The following is a 25,835-nucleotide window of genomic DNA, read 5'->3' as shown; positions in this document are numbered from 1 at the left end:
ATCTCTGACACATCAGATCATGTATTACTCTTTCATCCAGCATTGGAGGCATGCCCAGAGAAGGCAAGTTAGTGATTTCCTTAACAGCGGCAGGAGCATGTCAAATCCAAGTGAGGGCTGTAATATGGACCCAAACTGGTATGAGTGAGACTGTTTTCCCCAGGAAATAGGAGTGTGTTGTCAATGTAATGAAGTAGCTGAAATAGGCACTATTTACCATAAACAGAGATTTGTCACTGCAGCTCCAAGCAGGCAACAACTCCAGACAGAACGAGATGCATGGAATAAATAGTATCATGAACTGGATGAGGAGAAAAGAAGAAAAATAAGGTTTGCTGGAAAAGTAGATAGATGATGACTGCTAAGGAACCTGCAAGCAGTGCTGTACTTGGCTGTTTAGAAACTGGTATAGCAAAACCAGAACTATTCAGTGTATCAAAGTTAACCATTATAATTGTTACATTTTTGCTGCTAAATGCTTGATAGTACTTGAGACTGATCAAATTGGAGCAGTTGGCATTAAAAAAACTATTAACAAAAGTAGTTTCACAAAGCTACGTGTAAAAGGCTTCCATATTAATAAGGAACTTGGTACTCAAGGATTAAAGGTGGAAGGATTTATCAGAAACATTCGACAGCTATACAAATCCGCATAATTCAGGTGTAAACATACCTTATAATGTTTTAGCACTGAGTAAGAAAATATCTGGTCTGATCCCTGATTTGAAGGTAAACTTAAATTTATACTTACATTTAAAAGCAAATTAGTCACTCTAAACATGACCAATGTCATGGATTTTTAATGATTTTTTCTATCAAGTAGAAACAAAAAAATAGATAACATATTATTATGTTTTCTGTGATCTATGTCACCATTTGTGTCCCCTAGAATTAGAAATGACTTTAAAAACATATTTGCTCAATCAGCAAACACAACATATGGAACCAAAACTTTGAAATATATATTTCAATATTTAATTTTTTTTATTATACAAGATATTTACTTTAAATTGTATATATTATTAACACCTGTAACCATATTATTACCATATTAATATAATTAACACATAATTTTCCTAGAATATTCCAATTTACTACTACCATTACTTGACTTGGTCTCATACTCATTGCTATGATAAAATTAAAGACTTTGTGCTTTGTAGTGCAGTACTAATGAATGGAAATTTTAGCACACGTGGGCTAATAAAACCATGTATATTAATACCTTAAAGATTAGAAACTTAGCACAAAAGTGACTAGCATAGATAGTTTTCAGGGTTATACAAATGAAATTCTGAAAAAACTTAACATGGATCCAAGATTCTTTTATTGGAGTGTTTAAACGAGCCACAAGGTCATAAAGCTAGCCTGTAAAGTCCTTGTAAAAACTCACGGACTTGGTGTTCAACTGTATGTTGCAACCATAAAAAAATTAACCATTCCAAACACTGCATTTCAAATATAGGTATCTCAGTCAAGGAATTTCAGAATGCTTTTCACAATAAGTGAATATCTCTTCTATGACAAATCAGTTTTAAAAGGACAGGTAGGTTACTTTTTCAAGTAACTTGTACTATGTCACAAGAGGAGAATAAAAGGGGGGAAAATGTCAGAGCTGGTCCATCAGCCTAATCCTATTGAAGTAAAAAACCTAATTACATTGTGCTAATTGTGCTAAACAGAACAGTCAAAACTGAGAGGTTTTCAAAAGGCAATTTTTGCAGAGACAAACTTTGGACACAACTCCCAATTTTCATTCTCTTTACTCTTAAGGTCTATGTGAATCTCACATTTTCAGTTATAGCTGAGAATAGGAAGTGAATTCTACAAGAAATATTCCACTTTCCTATAAAGAACAAGGGGTATGTTGTATTTCTGGAACATGGAGCTGAATTAGTAATTTGAAATCCTGCAAGTTTTACATAATGAGCAATCAATTAGCATAATTACAAAGGCAGAACTTGTGAAAATAGAAATTGCTGCTTCATATCATATTGAAGACAGATATAAACCAGTATCATACCTCTGACAGCAGACAGTGTTTTGGATGGGATTGCAGTGCTTGTGGGATTACTGGTTACAGCTACATGGATACCTCAGCACTGCTGGAATTCATCACCCTCTGGTAAAGCAGTTCTAAATTTCTCTGATCTCCCTCACCCATTCAAGTTAATGCAACTGTTGATGTTTTCATCTCTAAAAAGATTTGCAGTCTTTGATTTTGATCCCAATAAGCCCTCAGCCACAGTGATCACTAGTGCAAATGAAGTAGTTTTACAAGCTGATTTCATACATATGTAGGAAGATATTTCTTTTCCCTGCTTTAAAGACATAGGTTTTCACTTCTACAGTGTATCGCTTTCTTGACTTAAAATGGCATTTAGAAAAAGCAGCCAATTATGTGTTTTTCTGACTAAGCATCAAACTTAAATGGTATAAGACAGAAAGCCTCTGACGATACTATCCACTGTCCCTTTCCTTATTTCCACAAGCAGTTCAAGGGAACACTCCACCAGAAAATCGGCGTTAGGGATTGGCCACAAGTTGTCCTCAGTCACACAAGCATTTGCCGTCTCTTGAGGTCAATTGAACAGTTAAAATTACTACAACTAACAGCGATGAAAAAATTATCTTCTGCTCATACATGGTGATTACATGGCACTTCAGTGATATAGAGAGGAAGTTCATTTTGCTAGTTATTTTCAGATATCTTAATTCTTCCTGTAAAAGGTAAGATTTTCAAAAGATTTTTTTATTTAAAACTACCAAAGAACTGAGATTATTTTTTTAGCATTGTTATGGTAAATATTCCCAATCAAAGACGCAGTAGAAACATTTGGAAAACAAGCATTTTTCTTTTTGTCTAGCAGGTACTGAATTCAAACTAAAGTAACTTAAATAAATTGACTGGGTTAAAATTGGAGTTTAGATATTAAATATGAGAACAATATGCTAAAATTAGGTCATCTGTATTTTGAAAATTGTAAAGTTCAGGGTGTTTTCTGTTGGTTTGGTATTTTTTTTTTTTTTAGGTAATATGCATTAGCATTATTTCTTTGTAGTACTTTCATCTAAAAAGACAGGAAACAGTTCAAAAGGATTTAATTAAATTCCCCTTCACTGTTGAACAGATACATTATCTTGAAAAAGAAGGTCATATCAGAACAAGTGATTCTGATTAGGTCTAGTCAAGTGTTATTTCTAAAGATTTCAAAAGACAAATGGGTATCAGAGTATAAAAAGTGTATAAATATTATGGACTACTTAAATAAATCTAACTTTTTTAAAAAATAAATTTAGTTGTTCTCTGAAAACCTACAGTCTGATCTAACATAAAAGTAAAAGCATTTATTTTGAAAATAGGAGTTTACTTTTGACTAGCATCTTAATAATTCTTGCAGACATAAAACCTAGAAACAGGTAAGAAAACAAGCACTGTAGAAAAATGTTATATTTGTTTTTAGAATTTTTGTAAAAAAAAGCATTGTAAATTCAAGTAATTGTAAATGTCTTCACTTTGGCTAAAAGTGAAATAAAAACCAAAAAGTGCTGAAACATCTTGTATGCATTTATGAGGTATTTGTAAACACAGCTATACAAATGTGGCACCATAATGACTTAGTGTATGAAAAAACAATAGAAAATTTGGCCATGGCTGTTTATTTTCCTAAAGACGAAACAATCATCATTCACAGTGGGTTTTCTTTTCTGTTTGTTTTTGTGTTTTCTTGTAAGAGTGAAGTACGTATTGAAGACTGCCTGGAATCTTATTAACACACTATATTACTCTTATACTTAATTCAGTTTTGGATCACTCCTGGCACGTCTTGATTAGAGCTTACAAGCCACACCGAATTTTATATGTCCAAGCACATATACTCATTCTTGAAGTCTTTATCATCTGAGTAGCTCTTCAGATCCTGCATCATATACCTGAATACTTTTCAGAGCTTCCACATTTAGACTGAGGCACTGTTTTAAATTCAAATGATTGAATAAAAAAGATTTCTAAAGACAATGATTTTCTTAAAAGTCACTGGGGATACAGCTTCAGAGTTGGGCATGGAATCTAACAACTAGCATCCAGGCTAATATATAAAACGTAAGCATAAAATCTCTGAGAAATGTTAGCTGTATCATAATACTCTTAACTGAAATGAAAACTATATTATTATGTATTCTTTTACTTCCATTATTCTAAACTAATATTATATAATTTTAATGATGATTAGAGAGAAATGTTTGGTTTCTTTTTTTTTGGTTTTGCTTGGTTTGGTTAGGGTTTTTTAAGTAGTGCAAGTATTGTTATTACTCAGGAGTAATAGAATATACTGAGTTTTGAAATTCTGGAGCTCAAACCTGTGAACCAGTCCAAACAACACTAAAACAAAAACAGAAAACCAAAACAAAACAAAGCAAAAAACAAACAAACAAAAAAAAAACCCGCCAACCAACCAATCAAAAAGTCAGGAAAGAAAAGAGTGCTTTAATACATGGTAGCCATATAAACAATCCCTGAGACAGTTGAGCAGAAAACTAATATGAAATACTCATAAGAAATAGGTTTGTATGTGTGCCACAAATCCAGCAATGGATGGATAGTTTTCAGGTTAGTTGAAAGCATATGTCATACTTAAAAAGGAACAGAGAACTAGTTATGCTGTCAGGTACCAGTCCATCAGAGTTCCTATTCTGTATTTGAAATTGTACAGCAGAAGGATGCTCTGGAAGATAGAGCTGTTAACAGAAGATAGAGTCTGCTACTGAGTTCAGTTCTTAGATCATTGTGCAAGAAGTATTAAAGAAAAAGAACACAAAGTAAAAGAATCAAAGCAAAAATTGCTGACGGAAAAAGCTTGTTTAAAAAGATCTCGATTTTTTATATATATAGAAAATTGTTAAAAAATAAGGAAATAAATTTCCAGGAATTGGGGATGTGATTGTGTTTTAACTTCAGTTCCTCCTGGCAGAAAGCTGAAGACAAGACAGGAATGAACAGAAAAAGTGACATGGTCAGGACGTCCACAAAATATCTTGAACCTGTCAGAATTCTGAAGTCAGACTGATAATTAACTGTGGATCTAAGATAGTGATATTGGCAGAAGAAAAGCATGAGGAGACATGTAGGCAGGTGTAAAAAAAATTTCTCTGTAGCACCCTGTTGAAAAGAACAGTTGAATCAGAAGTTGTGCATAGAACTCACACAATGAATACCAAAGAATAAAAGTGTTATTATAACCAGATCTGTGACAATAGCATTTTTTGCCATTCAGCAGTCTGTCAGGAAGCTGACTGTAAAGAAATTTATCCATGGTCCTGGGATGTTAAAGGTGATCACTGGATTGAGCTAGGAGTGTAATCCAAATGATGCAGTGATTAGGATAGGATTCATGAGAGGCTGAATTGTCTACCCCCTGGCTGGGTTTGTCCCAGAGGTGGAATCAACTACAGGTCTAGTACAGTTTTCATAGTTTTTAACTACAGTCAGTAATTGCTATAATCAGTATTTGTAAATATTTTCTTTCAAAGAGAGTTAGTTAAAGGTTTGTATTGGAATAAAAATATTTGCAGAATTGATATGAGTGAAAGAAAAAATATGGAAGAACTTGTGGCCTAGGTAATTTCTAGAAAAGGGATGAAATGGTATAGTTGAAATTATATTGAATGTTAACGTGAAGTATTGATGGTTGAAAAGCTGAAGTATTTTCATAACAATGGAGAAACCCAAAAATTATCAGGCCCATTATTCTCAATCTCTTCAACATTCCTGATTCAATCTAAAATGTTGTAATCCTGTTACCTTTATAGGTCAATGACTGCATTCTTGAGGTAGATGTTGGTCAATGCATGACACAAATACAGCACTTAACTGGCACATTTTTAAAGTTCTGCTGCCTCTGTATACATACAAGCCATATTTCAATACTGAAAGAAACATTATGTGAATCTTTTGGTTTGTGACCTAATTTTCAGTAGGTAGAAATGTGTATCTATTGTAACATAACATGTTTCAGTCTCTATTTTTCAGTATAAAAAAAACATAGGATAGAAGAAATTTATATGAGCCAGGCATGAACAGGTGGGCTAAGATTTGGGAATAGAGAACTTTCTGCATGGTGCTTGTGGTTGCTTTAGTAGCAAGGTTTATATAGAAACAGAAAAACAGCAATTTGCATGTATCTAAGGCTTATCTAGACTCTGTGTCAACCCCCTACTGGAAGATTAATTTTAAAATCAGTGTACAGTCAAGGATAACCTACAGCATATGTGGACCATATTCTCATATTCAAGGCAAAGGCTTGTTATGCAAATGAAGTTATGCTAAGTCAAAATGAAGTGTCCTATGGGACTCTTTCATGCAACAAAATTAGAGACTTGGAAAGATTCAAGAACACCTAATGAAGGTATTATGTATTCTAGTCATCTGAAAACAATGCAAAATATACATCTCTGAAGGCACTCTGTCAGTACAGAGTAGAAAGCAGGGAGATCTGAGCTGAGTCATCCGTTCTAATCAACACCATTCAGGATCACATGTGCCATTTCTCCAAGTGTTTTTTACCTGATCAGTTCAGTACATAATGCATGTATGATTCTTCATGAGATAAAAATAGCAGTGTCTTACAGACAATGCATTTACACAGAAATTAAAGACAGAAACTGTTAGTTAAATGTAAATACAGCTGAAGTAATTTAAACAAAACTTTTTCATTTATATTTACTTTTTCACCAGTTTCCTTAAAGGAAAAGATGTCTTACAGTATACTCAGCCTCGGGATTCTGACTTTTGAGGTATTTTCCTGTACTATAGGTTAGAATTCCTTATGAAAATTATGTAAGAGGTGTATGTTGCATGAATATGATATCACCAGCTTGCTGTATGGTTTAACAAGATATTGTTTTGACAAGAGACATCTTAAATTAATCTACCGTGCACTTCTAACTGAAGGAGAGCAGGTGAGCCAACCAGATTATGAGCAGAAGAGTAGTAGAGAGAAGACTTTTGGCCAGGTGAGAGAAATATTACATTGATTATGTGGATAACTATGATTAGAGTTATTGCCAGTATAGTATCAAATACTAATTAAGTATATATCAATCAATCAATAAGGTGTAAAATAGAAACAGATCTAAAGGGTTATGGTATAAGCAAGTTTGGCTAGAAACATACCAGTTTACAGTCTTTGGCCCTGCAGAATGCACAAAGCAGCAAACCACCTATGGCGCTCCTTTAGGATTTTATCTCCATGTGTGACCAGATCTTAGTGCTTTTAACTCACCTACTGAAAAGTGAGAGTTCCTGTCCTTGGGAACCCTGATCTACCCCTGAAGGTGTCCCTGCTGGAGTTGGGGTGGAGATTTACCTGGAAGCTTCCTGCAACCTTGGGAGACCAGTTTGTCCAGCTGTCCCAGCCTCCAGCAGCACTTAATACCATTTTGCAGGCTGAGGTGTACCAAAGTCAGTTGCAATCATCACAGCTCCCCCACCTCTGGAATGCATCAATTATGCAAGCATTCAGACAGTTCCTACTGCAATTCCCAACTGGTGTTCTTACCTCAGGACTGTTTCCACCTGGTGTATTTGTCTTAGGACAAATGGTATTGCCTCTGTGTGAGGTATATGGGGAAGGATGTACAGACTATATTTTGTCACCATCACATTAAGAATACCTCTTTAGAGCTAAAACTCAGCAGCTTCAGGCAGTTGCTTTATTTGAAAATAATCCTAATGAAAAAATAAATGTCCATAAATTATTCATAAAATCACAGACTTGATGAGGGTGGAAGGGACCTTTGTAGGACCACTGTAGTTCATCAAGTCTTACCCCCTGCTCAGCCAAGAGCACTAGATTGATCAGGTTTGTGTCTGGTCAGTTTTTTAATATCTTTAAGAATGAAGACTTCACACACTCTCTGGGAAACCTATTCCAGTGGTCAATCACTCAGAGTAATGCCTGAGTAGTATTTCTTCTATTTCATTACCTCTTGTCCTGTCACGGAGCACCACTGACAAGAGCTTGTCTCCCTCTTCTTTTCACCCTCCTACAAAGTATTTATATAAATGGTGAAATCTCCTGGAGCCTTCTCTTCTGCAAGATGAACAATCCCAGCTCTCAGACTTTCCTCAAACGAGAGGGCACTTCACCAACTGTATGGCCGTTCGCTGAACTCCCTTCTGTAAGTTCATGTCTTTCTTGCCAGGAGGAGTGCAGAACTGGGCCCAGAATTCCAGATGTGTCTCACCAGAACTGAGTAGGGGAGGACTGACTCCCTTAATTTGGTGGGAAGGCTCCTTCTTCGATAGACCAAAGGGCCATTGTTCTTTACTGTAAGAATACTCTGCTCAGTAGGAAAATACTAGACCTTTTCCTGCAGAGCTACTTTCCCATTGATTAGCACACAGTACGTCCCTAGAACCTTTCAACTCTTACAGCAGGAGTTGGTATTTTCCTGTGTTATGAGCTTCCTGGCAGTTTTTCCGTCAGTCCATGAGGTTTCTCTGAATGGCAGGAAAAACATCTGCTATGTCAACCAAACATTCCAGTTTTGTGTCATATGTAAACTTGCTGAGGGTGCACCCTGTCTCATCATTCAGATCATTAACAAAGATTCAAATTGTAGTGGAGACAATATCTGTCCCTGGGGCACAGTACTGGCGAATGGCCTGCATGAATTTCCTGCCACTCATCACAACCATTTCAGCCCATTGGTATATGAAAACATGTCTGATAGTTCTGTCAGTTTCCAGACCAGATCACTGTCCACTTATATGTCTCTCAGTCAAGTAATATGTCCTTGGAGATGTTCAGGATACAGTCTCAAAACCTTTGAAAAGACAAGGTAGATAACATCCACTGTTCCCTGCTCATCCATGAAACCAGTATCTAATCACAGACAGCTATCACACAGGTTGTCATAGTGTTGACTGCTTCCAATCACTGTCATGTCCTTAATGTGCTTGCAAATATCTTCCAGAATTATTTGCTCCATTACCTACACCATGGCTGAAGTGATGTTGTGTCCTGATTTTGGCAGGGATAGAGTTAATTTTCTTTCCTGCAGGCAGGTACAGTGCTGTGTTTTGGATTCAGTATGAGAGCAATATTCGTAACACAGTGATGTTTTGGCTGTTGCTCAGGAGTAATTATTCTGAGTTTCCCATGCTCTGCCAGTGAGCAGGTGCACATGAAGCCAGGAGGGAGCATGGCCAGGATGACCGACTCAGACTGGCCAAAGGGATATTCCACAACACAGAAAGTCACGTCCAGTATGTAAACTGGAGGGAGCTGGCCACGACATTGATCAATGGATGGTGACCAATTATATTTTGCATCATTTGTTTCTCTCAAGTTTTATTCCTTTCCCTCTTTTTCCTTTCCAAAGTAGTAGTAGTACTACTACTAATAACAACAGGTACTACTACTTATTTGAACTATTAAGCTGTTTTTATTAATTTCTTCTTATCTCAAGCCAAAATTTTACCTTTTTCCTATTTTCTTCCCCATCCCATTGATGTGGGCTTGTGAAATGTGAGTGGTTGTGTGGTACTCTAGCAGCCAGGTGGATTAAACCAATGCAGGCTGATGGATTTATAATTCCCAAGGTACTTTGTGACCTTGTTGAACATAAAGGTGATATTTGCCATCTTTCAGTCTTGAGAAACCTCCCCCAGTCTCCATGACCTTTCACCGGTAATTCAGAGTGGCCTTCTGGTGACATAAACCAGCTCCTTCAGCACTTGAGAGAGCAACTTGTCCACTCCCATGGGCTTGTGTATCTCCATTTTGCTCATGTGTTCCCTAACTTGATCCTTTTCTTCAGCTGAAATGGTGGATGGACTTTAACTTTCTTAATACTGTCTGTACAGGCACTGAACTTTACAAGAAGAAGCAAAAACTTGAATTAGAATAAATTATGTTAATATACTTTAAATCTTTCAAAAAATCACTTGGTTGTGGGGAGCTTGTAAAATATGTCAAAGCTGTCAAATCCTTAGTATAGAGAAAATCATACAAAATAACATTTTTCCACTCTTGCATTAACATGCAGGTAGCATTACTCACATATAACCTTACCACTGATGAATGAAAAGGGTCTTTCAGAAATAAGAAATCTTACAAATAGGATTACAAAATCTTTTAATGTTATTTTAATCTCTTTCCCTGAAGTCTGTGACACAGCTAACATCAATGACAACAGAATTAGAATAACAAGGAAAAGTTTTGAAATATTTTTTACTTCTTACCCTCACATTTTCTGCTTGTCTTGTATACCCTAGAACAAATAAATGACAAGAAATTACACGATTAGATTATTATCTTCTTTCCATTCTATGTCCTCACTCTTTTTAAAAAGGTATGCATGTTTATAAAGTAAGAAATATGATTCTCCTTTGGGTTCCAATTCCAATGTACAATTAATCAAGTGAACCAACAGATTGAGAAAAAAAAAATTCTTTCAAAAATGTGATCTGAAACAAAACCAAGAGAATGTATTGAGTGGACTTTATTCTTCTTATGAGCTGCATATTATTTTATTTTCTAATATTTCAGTTCATTAACTTTAATATAATTTTCCTGAACTCACAGATCTCTCACATTATAGCCTAAATAAATGAAAGACTAATGAATTATTTTACTGTGGTTCTGCTGTTGCTTCAACTTCCGCTGAACTGCAGAACAGCAGCACTTTAGTCTTTCATGAATCAAATGTTACTTCCAATATCTTCAATCAAGTCCATAAAAGCCACAGACAGCCTTTAAATTTGCTTGCACAGACCCTTTGTGATTTTTTTAAAGTGTACAATGTCACAGTACATATAAATGTTGTGAAAGTAAATTAAAATATAAGGGCAAAGCCGAAGTGCAAGTGTACGGTGAATACAGTCTTTCTCCTGAAGGAGAGTGAGATAAAATGGATTCAATGAATTTGTTTCCTGGTCCCAGGCCTTTCTCATTAGCAGAGAGGGCACCACTAGTGTTTGTTAGGGAAAAGGTATGCACAGGCTGGTGATAACTGATCTGCTTCAAATGTCTGGTATGCTAAAGTTTGTCAGCTTCTCCAGTGGAGCATGTCTTTCACCAGTTGGGGAAAAGAATCTTCACTGGTACTGTACAAAACCATATTGAATAACAGTCACTCTCTGGTACTTACTTAAAGTAATGGAACAAGACCAAAATTACTTAGGTAACCTGAAACACTGAACAATATTTTCTTACAATTTTTCATACATAAATTTGCCTATTAACTGTTCCGGAACACAGACTCCGGACAAATACTTTGTTTTCATTTCATGCTCCGTTATGGGCCCTGCCTTGTTGTAGTGGTTTGGTTCAAAATATCCGTTACTTATTTTCCTTCTGTGAGATAAGAATTAGGAGAAAGCAAAACAGGCACAAAACTTAAAAGAATATAAAGAAGTTTATTAACAGACCTAAAAGAAAGAAAAAAGTCAGACTAAACCTTCAGAACACTTCTCTGCCCCCCACCTTTCTCCCTTCTCCCACTGACAATGTAAAAAGACAACCCTTGAGATTTTTTAAGTCAGTTTACCTCTTCCATAATAACCTTGTTCAGTTCACTTAGGGAGAAGAGTCTCTCTTGCTCATGCTATGGAGACATCTCCACAAGAAACAGTTCTCTCATGGCTTCAATGTCACAGCCAGGCAGCCACCTGGGTTGGTTCTCTGCTCACATGTGAGAGGCCCTTCCCTTGTCTTACAGCTTTCCCCACAATTGCTTTCAAGGGTTCAATCTTGAGCTAATGGGGTACCATTTTAAGGATGAGCTGCTCAGAAGCAAAGGTTCTCTTCACCTATCTCTGGGTTCATCTTCATCTCTAGGAACAGAGGTCTTCTTCTCCCTGGGAACAGGGGTCTTCATCACTTTCATCTCTCTCTGTTCAAGCTTCTCATCAAATCACAGCTACTTCATCATTTGCTTATTTCAGCACAGGTACTTTTGCTCACAGTTGCAATTTGAACGCTCCACCCTCATGCTTTCATGAAATTACAATGGGTACTCTGATGTATAATAGCCCATCACCATAGCTTTACAACAGAATTTCAGCTTCTAGGCTTGAAGCATCTCCTCTTTCTCCTCTCTCGGGGTTTCAGCTCTTCCTTCTTCACTGATTTTGGTGTCTTTATGGTGTTTCCTTCACGTGCCTTCACCTTTCCTTTTCCTCTGAGTCGGGAGAGGATTGATGTCTGCAGGTTCCATCTGTTCTGGAGAATCGTACAGCACTGAGAGAGTAAATCTCACCCGGTCGTTGCAGCTGGAATTTGCCTTTTGCTGTTGGTCACCTTTTTTTTTTTTCTGCCGGGTGGCGGCCGGAGCTCATTTCAGTGTAGCATTTTATTTCAGCGGCTGCACTGGGAGGAGCTGGCTGAGCTGTGGGTATGCCTGCACGGAGCAGGGCTGCGGGGGCTCCGGGGTGGCTGTCTCTCGGCCAGCCCGGCCTGCACTGAGGGGGCTGTGCCGGGTGTCCAGCGAGCAGGAGCGGCTGAGATCTCAGCCAAGCTGTACTGCGGCCGACCCGGCCGGGCTGCACCGAGCAGGGCCTGGCCCGGCCCCACTGGGCTATGCGGGCCCCCCCAGTTACCTGTCCCAAAGCCAGAAGCAAGAGAGCTTTCCCGGGGTTTGTTCGTTCTTAAATGTGCATCACAGAGGTGTGTCAAGCTTCTTAAGTGGCTTAAAAAAGTTGCCAATATTCAGACTAGCCAATTGATTGGTTCTATTGGGTCTGGAGGAAGCTGTAAGCACATCTTTGCAAAAGAATCACTTCCATGGCTGATGGAGCCCTCTTTAACTAAAAACCCAAACTATGCTAAACCATGACACTTGTCCCATCACAAAATATTATTCAGCATCATGTTTCATATGAAGACACTCAGTGTTTAAAGTTTATAATACCTACAGCATGCTGTTCTTACAGCTCTCTATTTTATTTAAAAAAAGAATCAACATGCTCATAGGTATCTATACTACCTCTCTTCTGCCTACACAAATACGGCCTTGAGGGGAAGCCGTATGAGGAGCAACTGAAGTCACTCAGTCTGTTCAGCCTGGAGAAAAGAGGAGACTGAGGGGCAACCTCACTGCAGTTACAACTTCCTTTTGAGGAGAGGAGGAGGGGCAGGCGCTGGTCTCTTCTCTGTGGTGACCAGTGACAGGACCCGAGGGAATGGCCTGAAGCTGTCAGGGAAAGTTTAGGTTGGATATCAGGAGAAGGTTCTTCCCCCAAAGGGTGGTTGGGCACTGGAACAGGCTCCCCAAGGAACTGGTCATACCACTAAGCCTGACAGAATTTAAGAAGTGTTTGGACAATGCTCTCAGGCACGTGGTGTGACTCTTGGGGATGGTGCTGTTCCACGCCAAGAGCTGAACTCTATGATCCTGATGGGTCCCTTCCAACTCAGCATATTCTATGATTTTGTAAAATAGAGATGTCAACGGATACAGACATATTAATTTGAAAAGTATCTCTCAGATGGTTTCTAAATAATCAATTATATCTACCTAAAATATTCTCCAGCTTTACCTCTAGCAGTTTAACTCCATGGATTGATTCACATGATAAAAATCCTTTATTTCAAACCACAACTTCAGTACTTCAGCCATTTAATTTATGGTTTTTATATTAAGCTTCTACATTTCCTCTCTTAGGTATCCTGATCAGCAATGTGCATAACATTAACACTATATAGATGCATGAACTTCACCTTTACAAATTTTCTTTTATACAAGTCAAATGCTCTTGGTACCAGAGTTTTCAGAGATGAATGTACAAGTGATAGTAAATTATTGTAATTCCATCACAGAAAAATGTAGATACAGTGATTTATTGCAGTTGCTTAATATCTAGAGTTACGTAATTACAAATTCAATACCTTTTTTTAAATAAGAAATTATACTAGCTTCAAACATGCACACGTTAAATAATCAAGTCCCTTAATTTACCATTTCTGATCACTGTGCTCTTGCATCTTTCCCTAGGAAATGGGAAGGAGAGGACTGAAATCTCTCTCTTTCTCTCAGATTCATTCTGCCTTTTAGAAAATAAGCGTTCAGTGGCTTGGGTTGCAGTCAGTTAATTGTGGTGAAAGAGGTTGTCTCTGTGCATTACTCTTCTATTGACAGAGAGTCCTAGTAGTAAAGAGAAATTATTATTGGTAGAAGAACCAACAAGTTGTTGATGAACATACTGAGTTCAAACAAGAATGAAGGAACAAATACTAACCTGCATGTTATGTGTGTTTTCCTGTGGGTTGGAGCACATCTACGAAGACACACTGATTCAGCCTGGAGAAGTGAAGGCTCCAGCAAGACCTTATAGCACGTTCCAATACCTAAATAGGGCCTACAGGAAAGTTGGAGAGGGACTATTTAAAACGATATGCAGGTGGGAATGGCTTTATAAACTGATGAAGGGTAGGTTTATATTACATATCAGGAAGAAATTTTTTACTGTGAGACACTGGAAGAGATTTCCCAGAAAAGTTGTGGATGCCCCATCTGTGGAAGTGTTCAAGGCCAGCTTGGGTGGGGCTCTGAGCAACTTGGATTAGTGGCCCGTGACCCTACCCACAGTAGGGGCATGACCTATATGATTCCCATCCAATTCAGACCAGTCTATTATTCTACAATACTATGTTTTTCAAGGTATACTTTTAAAACAGAAAAATTTAAGAATATGTTATATAAGAACCTATACAGAAAGTAAATCTGGAATCAATCAATTGTGGAATCATGACTCATTTTATGGACCATCATGGCATTTGTGCCCTTCTGAGCTGTTCATGTATTTTCAAGTCAGAAAGAGCAATCAGATATGATAGATGTATTTGGGGCTGCAGAAATGAAGCAAAAGGGAATTGGAAGAACAGTCTCCCCTAAAAGAGACAGTGGAAAGAAATGTTTCTGTAAGGTGTTCTCTCTACTGTCTGACAAAATTGCTTCTGCTTATGCAATCACACCCCAGACACCTCAAAAACTAGAGTGGCACACAAAGCAATATTTTTATATCACAAAGCTTTTATGTTGAATTCTTCTGATTGCATGCCAGGAGTCATAATTTTTATGACCAGTGCTGAAAAGCTTTCTGAAGAGCTTGACATCTGCTGGATTTAACAGAATGTCAAACTGGCAATCATCAGGAAACAGCAAAACACTTGTTTTGGTATTGCTTCTGAAAATGTGGTGAGAAAAATTTATTAATTTTATAATTCCCTGCCACTTTCTAAAGCAGAAACTGAGGCCCAATTGTCCATCATATTTACAGGGTATTCATAAATTCTCAAATAAAAAAACAGGCTTACTTCATTATGGTTTTAATCTGTGTTTCCTAAACTACAAAGTCTTTAAGATGAATTCTGAATCTTAGTCCTGCACGAGTATATTCCTCTGTTACTCCTTAATTTTTCACACAGAGGTCTTTGGGGCAAATTTCCAGGAGGCCAGAATGCAGAGCTATGAGCCTGGGTGATGTGTATTACTCATCTCAGAGATAAAGAGAGGTTTCCAGGAAAAAGATCATACTAACCTTGGCTGCATCTCACACGTTAGTAGTGAACTGAGTAGTTCCTGACATTAGAACTGAGTTATTTCTAAACCAAGTCTCTAATATACTTCACTTTCTTGATAAACATACTGAAAAGTGGTATTTTCTACTACACCTGCTTTTATTCTATCCTTTCATTAAAATGAGTCTTTAAGGACATATTTTGGAAGAATATATATTTTAGTCTCCAAATCCTTAATAATTTTTTAATAATCCTATTTTTTCTAAGAACTATGTTATCACTCTGATCTTACAGGATTAAGACTTAATTACTATTGGCTAGGTATTGGCAAAGTAGCAGACACTGATCTTTGTGCATCTCTGGATTTTAGTTCTCCATATATCTAGTGCATGATCAACCAGAAAAAAAAAGATATTTTTCATCACAGCTCAGCAAAAATGGAAAAAAATCTTAAAAAATTATATTAGGTAAACCAAATATTTTTCTCATGCTGCTATATTTAATTGAGCAATATTTCTTCTATCCAGTAGTTATGTAGCCAAGACTTTTAAAAAGATTTCTAGAATGAAAAGCACATGTATACAATTATTATACTGTTTCCTAGAAAGTTCAAACAATTCCTGCTTTGACGTATGTTTCCAATTAAAATTGGAAAATACATATCCTTATTTCAAGCAGTTTTACATTACACTGAAAAAAAAAAAAAAACCACAACAAAAAACTATAGAAATTTTAAAAAAATAGTTGAAGAAAAGAAAAAGAAAAAAACCCCAGGGCTAACTCACGTTTCCCTTTTCTTAGGTGACAGGTGATCATAATGTGTCATTTTGATGCAAAGAACAATACCACACAAGCACATTAGCTGGAAGGCATTTTTCAAATTGTACAATTATGAACTCATATTATGGAGGATATACTCTCATTAGCACTGGAAAAGAGTCAAAGTATGCTTGCTATCCCCAAAATTAAATTGCACCAGTTGGAAGCTGAGCTTCATAGAACCTAGTGGAGATAAAGACTAAAACAGATGAGTGTTTTTTTGAATTACAGCTATCTTACAACTGATTTTTGATGAATGTTTACAATTTCACCAAGTAAAAAAAAATTTGAACAGGTGTTTATAGGAACCAATTAATCAATATTTTCTTACTTTGGCTTACTTTGTGCTTTTCCGGGCACTACTTCTTTTGGAAAAACAAATAGTTAGCACTTTAGTAATTTGAACTCCGCCTTAAAATTGAATCCATCAAATATCACTGAATTTAGAAATGATAACCATTGAATGAAACTTAGAGCATTTAATAAAATACAAGCTAACATGTCAAGATAATTAATTAAAAGATATCTCTTCCTTCCTTCCTTCCTTCCTTCCTTCCTTCCTTTTCCTTCCTTCCTTCCTTCCTTCCTTCCTTCCTTCCTTCCTTCCTTCCCCATCCCCACAAAGTTGAGAGTAACCCAGGTTCTTGTTAATATATACCTCAGTGCAGATTAGAATGGAACAACACTGAATGATTGGTGTTTGTAAATGTATATGTGTCTATATATATATATATATATGTATATACAGTTTATTTTACAAAAATTTCATTGCAATGGAAAGCAGGTATGTAGCCATTTTAGTTATCATTGACTATAGAAAAAGAGCAATATTAAAGCATAAAAATATTACATAAATAAATTATATAAGGGAAAAGAAAGAGAGAGACTAGATAAAACTTATCACCGCCCATAGAGCTCGTAACAAGACTTGATAGTTGCAATTTAGTCGTCTGTTGGTCAAACTGATGTTCTTGATCCATTGGGGGTGGGGAAAGAAACCCACAAAACACAAAGTCCAATGGGTTAAAATGCACTGAGGATCAGCAGGAAGACAAAGGTATTTTCCCTGTGCAAGGGGAAGTTTTACTCTGTCTCTTGTAACAGACTCTGGACCTGTTGCAGTGCTTTTGAATCACATGGAGTCCTCTGGTGTCAGGCCTCAGGAATGGGTCCAGAGGGCACTACATGTCAGCTGCTTCTCACATCAGTGCAATTGAGCTGGTAATGCCCAATTAGAGCTTCTCCATTAATCATAACAGTTCAGTCTATCACACTTTCTTAAGCCGTTCCTCAAACTGCTTCATATATATATATATATTTACTTTAAATTTACAAATAATATTAAAACTTACTCCATCATTTCTTGACTAATATTTCAAATTCAGAAAGCTCTATAGAGTCTACTATTACTAAGGACACTAAGGACCTACTACTGATGATACACTAAAAAACAGATTATTTCAATAATCCCACCTTCATAAAACTCAGTCTATGAATAAATTTTTAAAACAACATTGTTTCCTTCCAAATTCTTTTTTTCTCAGTTACTTTTTCCAGACTGACATGGTTTCATTACTGCACTGAACTAAAAAGAATTAAGCTAAAACAGCGTTTCAGTAGGTGCTAAGTATCAGTTGTCCCTTAGAATTTTTCAAGCAAAATGAAACTGAAGTATTTTAAGGTCCAAATTCTGTCATTACATGTTGGAGCTAGAATTGTGAAAAGTACTTGGAAATTCTGTGAAATACCATGCAATCATGGACCTGCAAAATAGTACTCTTTCATGTGAACTTTTGAATTCTAATAGAAATTAAAATATTTAGATGTAATTTAACTTATATGAAAAGTGGACCTTCAGATACCTCTTTAAAAAAGTGTATGTTTTTAAACTGATGAAAAAGTAGTCTCCATTAGGATTTTATTTTTTGTAGAATAGGTCAAATTAATTGAAATTTAAATATAATAGTGTAAACCACTAAAGCAGATATCAAACATCTGAAATTTTAATACACAAGAGAATTTTAGATGCAGCATATTTTCTCTTGATTAATTTTCTATTTTACAGGAGACATTGACAGAGATTTGCTTCATTTGCTTCAATATCCTTGAACTACAGACGTGGTGGTGAAAACTAAATTTTTTCAAATAAAAGAGAAAATGCTTCGCATGATTTCTCAGTTCAAAACCTCTTTGTATTTACTTTGTCTTTCCAAACAAAAAGCATATTTTCCAGATGTCCTGATACCTGAAGTTTATGTGCATTACTTTTAGAAAGATACTAATGTGTTTAATGTGGCATGGAACAGAGCAAGCATAGTGAGAAAACAAATAAAGAACAGCTAAAACTTCTAAATCTTTCAGCTAGTGATGCAATGTCAGTGTCCCAAAACTTTTAACTTTCTTCATAAAGCTTCCTTTTACAGTGATATATATTTCAGCATGCATGTTGTTTATAAAAGGTAGTGATCTCTCCCTGATTTACAATCTTTTCAGCTGCAGAGTTCAGTCTTAACTGTGTCCTGCATTGTCAGCACGGTGTCTGTAGGATAATAACGCATGACTTTGTAAACCTTGCATTCAGGCAATGGGCACACCTTTCACAATCTTACAGAGGCCTTCTCACTTGTTTTTCCTTGGTCTTGAACATGTGGAGATAACGTAGAGCTGAAAGACAAACATATAGCTCTTGCAAGTGAATGAGCATTGGCTTTTAGAATTTAATTGTAATAAGCTTGAATATTTTAATTTTCAGAGGCACTTTTTAAATTTAAGTAATTTTTTGAGAATTCTACATTCCCCAGCCATCTGATCTGTTTTCCTTTCAAAGTGTTATGGTGGATTCATCCTGGCTGGATATCTGGCACCCACTAAAGCTGTTCATTCATTCCTCTTCTCGGTGGGACAGGAGAAAGAAAATAGAATGAAAGGCTTGTGTCATGGGTGGAGATAAGAACAGGGAGAGATCACTCACCAGCTACTGACTGCCATGGGCGAAACAGATTCAGTTTTGTGAAACCAGTTCAATTTACTGTCAAGCAAATCAGAGTAAGGCAATGAAAAATAAAGCCAAACCTTAAAAATGCCTTCCCTCCACCTGTCCCTTCCTCCTGGCTTAAACTTCACTCCTTGTTTTGTACCTAACCCTGCAGCAGTGCAGGGGATGGAGAATGGGCACTGTGGTCAGTTCATCACATGCTGCTCCTTCCTCCCCACGGGAAGGACTCTTCACACTCTCCTTCTGTTCCAATGTGGATTCCTCCCACAGGATACCGTCCTCTGTGAACTTCTCCAGTGTGAGTCCTTCCCACCAGCTGCAGTGCTTCACAACTGCCTCAGCATGGGTCCATTTCATGGGGTGTAGTCCTTCAGGAACAGACTTCTTCAATGCAGGCTTTTCATGGAGTCACAATCTCCTTTGGACATCCACCTGTTCTAATGTGTGGTCCTTCATCAGCTGCAGGTGGATCTCTGCTACCCCGTGGTTCAGCATGGGCTGCAGGGGCACAGCTGCTTCACCATGGTCTGCATCATGGCCTGCAGGGGAATCTCTGCCTCAACTCCTGGAGCACCTCCTTCCCCTCTTTCTCCACTGACCTTGGTGTCTTCCTCTCATATGTTCTCACTCCTCTGTCCAGCTGCTTTTGTAGAGCAGCTTTTTCTTCCTCTTCCTAAATCTGTTATCCTACGCGTGCTACCAACAGTGCAGAGTGGTTCAGCCTTGCCCTGCAGCAATGCTGTCTGGGAGCTGGCATTGGCTCCCTCAGATATGGGGGCAATTTCTGGCTTACAGAAGTCACCACTGCATCCACCTTGCCACCAAAATCTTGTCATGAAAACCCAATGCAGCCATTTTAGATTAGTTTGGGTGTTATAAAAGTTTAGAACCAGCCCCTACGTTTTGCAGGTGTCTTCTGTTTGAAAGGCCAAATTTCAGGTTTTGACCTTTACCCTCACAATCTCTCCATTACCTGTTAGCTTTCACAATTCAAGCTGATTTTGTACTCAGATACACCAGTGGGCTTTTTTTTTAAATAAGAGTATCACAGGTAGTACTTTCTCTCTACAGACACTTACACATAGCTCATTTCTGTGCTCAAAAGGTGTTAGGATAATAGAATTTTTCATCCATTTTCTTTTTGCTTGACTAAGCACTGAGTTTTCAGTATTGCAGGAGCAGAACTCCATGACTTTCTTAGACTGTGTTTCATTATGAACAGTGGTTGCCAGAAGATTACAACCTCTGTTGCTAAACATAATGAGCAGCACCATCTGCATTTACTGTCTGGACTAGGAAAACTTCTGATAAGTTCAAGAAGTGCTTGAGAGACCTTCTTCCATGTCTGATCTCACCAAAATAATGAATATGACATGATTGATAAATAAATACCATGGATTATGGATAATAACACCCATGAAAACATAATGGCAGTGATGTTTACAGCCTCAGAGGATTAAAGCATTGCAATCAGGAGAATTTAGCTTTGTCTTTAAGGAATGAAGAAGAAAGCAAAAGAAACAAGTGGTGAAATACAAAGAATTACTTTTTATCTCATGCATTTCCTCATGGAATTTCTTAATCTCTAATTGACCCAGGATTGATTGTTAAAGAGATTAGGAGAGAAAGAGTAAAATAACTATTTTGTTAGTAAAACACAAATCTGATAAGGAGATTTAAAACTAACTAACTGCACCATCCTAAAATGACATTGTTACAGTTACTTCTCAGCACAAACTAGTTCCTCCTTAAAATAGATAAACCCCAAAATTTGTTTTAGTAAAATGACAGATCCCTATTTCTTACTATTATGATGTTAAGATTAGATAGTTATACTGAAAAAAGCCAGCAGTAAGTAAACTAAGCAGCATGCCAAATTACAGTAGCTTTTAAAATCACCCAAACTGCAAAGGCAGCTGAATGATATTCAGGATCCATTACTGTTATGTCATGGCTTAGGAATATTACTCCCCAGTTTAGTTTTCCCACTGAGACTCTCCAAACCACGCTGCTGCTCATTCTGTCCCCCACTCGCCCTCTCTCTGTGGCAGGAAGGAGACGAGAATTGGAGGCACAAAAGGTAAAGATCGCTAGTCAAGATAAGAACAATTTACTGGAAACAACAATGAGATAAGAAAATTAACAACAGCAACAACAATATAATGACAGAGGGTACAAGAAAGATGCAAACAATTCACACAGAAACAATGATACCTGATCTCTTCCTCTGTCATGCTATGTCCCCTGAAAGAGAGCCCTCCCCCCATCGCTGGATAAAGATGTGAGGTGCTATAGAATAACCTGCATTTCCTAGTCATACCCCCTCCTGGACACTGCAAAAATTAACATTAGCTTGAACCAGGAAAGGTTAGAAATGAATTGTACATATAATTAAAGCTCATTAAAAATGTTTCCTATTTTTTGTTTTGTCTTTTTTAGTCTGTTTCCTGTATCACCTCTCAGTCATGGAAGATATAGTAAAAATGGTACATCACCCAAGAGCAACTTCCCAAAGTCACAAACAATTCCCTCCAAGACCAGCTAGAGGGAAGAAACCCCCAAAGATGACCATCAATAAAAAAATATGTGACAAAATACCAAAAATTGGGAAAAACCCTAGAAATTTCCATGAAACAGAGGGTAAAAGAGAAAAAGAAACTCAAAGAAAACACTGGAAATTGAATAGAAAAAGATATCCTCAAAAGAAATATTGAAAAAATGGGGAGCTATCCAGTCATTTCCCAAAAAATCTATCATGATATAAAACCCAGCCAGAAAAGAAAAAAAATAAAGGTATGAAGGAAGAACACCATGAAAGCAAACAGGTGTCCTTGGTAACTGCCAAAATCCCTGTAAGTTGCCTTTATTAGCTTCATTGCTGCCTACCAGATGGGTAATAGGTGTTCCCAGAGCATCTGAACGGGAGCCATCTGCGAAACATCTGCAGTTACAAACATTTACAAGCTGAAAAAAAAATAGCTTGTGTTTTCATGTTTCCATCACAAATATGGGACTAAAAAATGAAATCTAATTTAAATTAAGTACGTTAATGCTTCAAAGTGTACCATTTCCAAAAGAATGAGGAAATAAGTGACTTTTTATTTTTTGTTATTTTACTGGTACCCTCAAGTCCAAAGAGGGTACTGATATTTTGAGCAGTACATTTTTCTTCAGTAGGGAATATTTTGAAAATCACAATTCTCCTGTGTCATATAGCTCTGATACAGAACCAGATAATGAGTTTCATTTCCCTGGGTGTCAGATTGCCTATTATCTGTACAGGAGTTTGACTCATATGTCAGCTAATTCACTGACACCAAATGTCTGAAGACAGAGCAAACTGGATGGAAGACCTGAAGATACAACGGAATTAAACTGTCTTAGAAAATATATATTTTGCCATTGTACTCCACCTCAGAATCAATGAGGCTTTTTTTCTGTGTTGGCTACCGTCACTTCTGATGAATTACTTTTGAGCTTTACTTTTAGATATGGGGCAATCTTGACATTGCTCCCAAAGGACAAATTTCTGTGACATCCTCTGCTTGATGTCCATGGGAAAGCTCATTTAACACCAGCTCTCCTCTGTTTCACGTGGTACTTGTCAGAGACTGTAGATTGCTATTGGTCAAATTGCATGGACCCAAGTCACAGTTTGTTCCCTCCCCTTTTGGAGAAAGAATTTTGCCCCTATTTTTTCCATACAGACACTTTTTCTAATATAGCAAGGAAAGGGACAACTTTGAGCTAGCCTAACACAAAAGAGTTGGAGAACTGGCCCTGTTCCTCCTTTTTGTTTGTTTTCCTAACCTGTAAATCACAGCTGTGCTAATAAAGAGCACCTTCACTAAATTTAAGAATATTTTGTCAGGGAAGAATTTGGGCTACAGTTATTTTGTAGATCAAAAATTTACCTAATATTGAAGCATTCTAAATATGATGTTAACAGTATTCCCTCAGTTCAATTTGGAGCAGGGTATGAAATTAAGAGTATTAAATCAGTTATTTCATACTGGGAAAACCTTTTTGTACCCATGGGTGTTCCTTCTAAAAGATATGCTATATATTTTCACACGATACTGACATTTTCATACCTTTTTTTGTTTTCAGAAGATATAATAACCCCAGTTTTAACAGGTTTTGGAGATCACATAGCAGAATTTTCATCAAGATCACTATCACTTCTTAATAGCCTACCTTCAGTGTATTACATGCCTGTTTCTGTCTTAAAACGGAATAGACTGGTGCTTCAATGCTGTACAAGTCTTTCCATGGTTCATCTGTTATCAGCTACAGGCACAGCACAGACATTACCTGCAAATAGAATGGGCAGAAAAGAATAACTGAAAAGATTCTGCTATTGCTGTTCTGTAGTATTGGTGAAGACAAATAAAATTACGTTTCCGATTGGCTTGGGCAGTCCTAGAGAAAATGGGAATAATGGGTGAATAAATAGAGAGAAAAAATAGTCTCCCAGAAAGTAATTTTTCACTTGTTTTGTTCTTAATTTATGTTAACTGCAGGGAAAAAGAAATATATATGGAAGTTTTTTCTATTTGAATAAAAGTGCTAACTCAAGTAGTCTGCCCTTATTCAGGCAGACTTTAATTTTAAAACATCATCTTTATCACAAGAGCTTGTGATAAACAGTTTGTAATGTCCACAGTAATTCTAAATAATTGTATGTAATGAGTGATTGGAATTTTCATGGAAAAAAACTTTGTCAGTTTAGTTAAATTTCCAGATTAAGTATTTGGCCACTTGTTGCTCTACTGTCCATCATTTTCTGCATGGGTATTAGGAATATATGAGCTTAACTTGTGGTGAGGAAAGAGCAGGATGCAGGCTATATCTCAAGTTGTTGGGTTTTACTAAAAATATATTGTAATATTAACTATGAATTGTAAATTATTTTTCAACTAGTGCAGTGTCAGGAGTAAGTAAAAATATTTAAGTGGTATTCAGTCTTTTTTCCTGCACTTACTAAGGAATTGAAAATTACTTGGTATGCAGATAATATCAGTACAGAAGATGAAAGCTAAGTATTTATTGTTAAGTGCAGTCCTTCCCATTTAGTATCTTGATATTATGATGCAATTCCACTGCTAAAACCCAGTAAAATTTATATGACAAGATGACGTTGAAGTGCTTCAAGTTGATATTTATTGTATTTGTTTAAATTATGCTTCCCTATATGTACATGTGAAAACATGATGAGAAAGGTACCATCAAGGTATAGGAGATGGGAGGTTAACTAATTTTATGCAAAGAAAATTTAATACACCTATAATGCAATGTAATTTTTATATTAATAACATAACATATGCTACATATCACAAAAAATTAATGTATCTACAACAGCATATATATATTTCCTCAGCTCATGTATGTTCTTTTCTTGTCATTTTTACTCTCAGTGTATTTCCCTAGTGTAATTTTCCCACTAAAAGGGAAAAAAATGTGTTGTCTGCTCTGTTAGCAGGTTTGCATTTTCTACCTGTGTTTGATTCCATGTTATCCTAATCCAGAAGTTCAGTTTACAGGCTCTCAGTGGTAAAGTAGATAGTAAATTTTCAGTGAAAGAAAATCAACATTTTTGACAGATCTAGACAATTCTAAAAAATGTGGTTCAGTAATACTGTAGTTATGGATATCCACTTCAAGCACAGAGTTTAATCAAAATTATTTTAAATGTACAATTAGTGAGTAAAACTAAGGCTTAGTAACCTTTAGCAAAAGAATTATTCCAACAGATAAGCATTTGAATATTATTATAACAGTATCTAATAATGAAGTTTTAATAAGGTTTATATTTAAGATGTATCTTCTCAGAAAGCCTGTTTACTCCACAGAAGGAGAAATTCTGTTATGAAGTTGGAAGAAAACGTGATGAAAGTGCAAAGTGATAAAATAACAGGATGAAGGCTTCATTAGAATAGTGAACAAAACTCAATCACAACAAACACCCTGTGAAAGCTGTAGCAGATTCAGGAAAAAGAACCATCTGCAAATACTGACAAGTTAGACGAAAGAATAGAAAATCCTTGCTGACACGGAAAAATCTAAACTAATTTTTTCAGTTACTATCCCAGCAGCTCTCAGGCAGTTGTTGCACACCTCCAAGACATCCTTACAAATATTCAGACATCCTATAGAAAAAAAAAAAAGATAAAAAATATTTTCCATTGCATTTTTTTTAATGGCCTTTACCAGAAGAAGGTGAGTGTGCAAGAAGTTCATAGGATTTAGAACAGAACATGCATATTCATGCTTGAATAAAGTTTCTATAATCACTGTTGACACCAGTAAGGATCATCTCTGGATCTTATTATTACTGTCAATTAATGAGCTGCCAAAGGCACAAAATGGTAACTAATTACTAGCAAATAAGGTGGCCAAATTCTCTTGGTTTAGCCATTGCTACTGATTTTCTTATTTTTTTTCCTTAATTCATGAAGTATCTACAAATCCCTTGTGATTTCCAAACCATTTAAGTC

The sequence above is a fragment of the Coloeus monedula genome, assembly GCF_965178545.1.
Source record: "Coloeus monedula genome assembly, chromosome: Z".
Taxonomy (NCBI): Eukaryota; Metazoa; Chordata; class Aves; order Passeriformes; family Corvidae; genus Coloeus; species Coloeus monedula.
The sequence above is the reverse complement of the archived record's forward strand: the minus strand, read 5'-3'. Positions refer to the sequence as shown.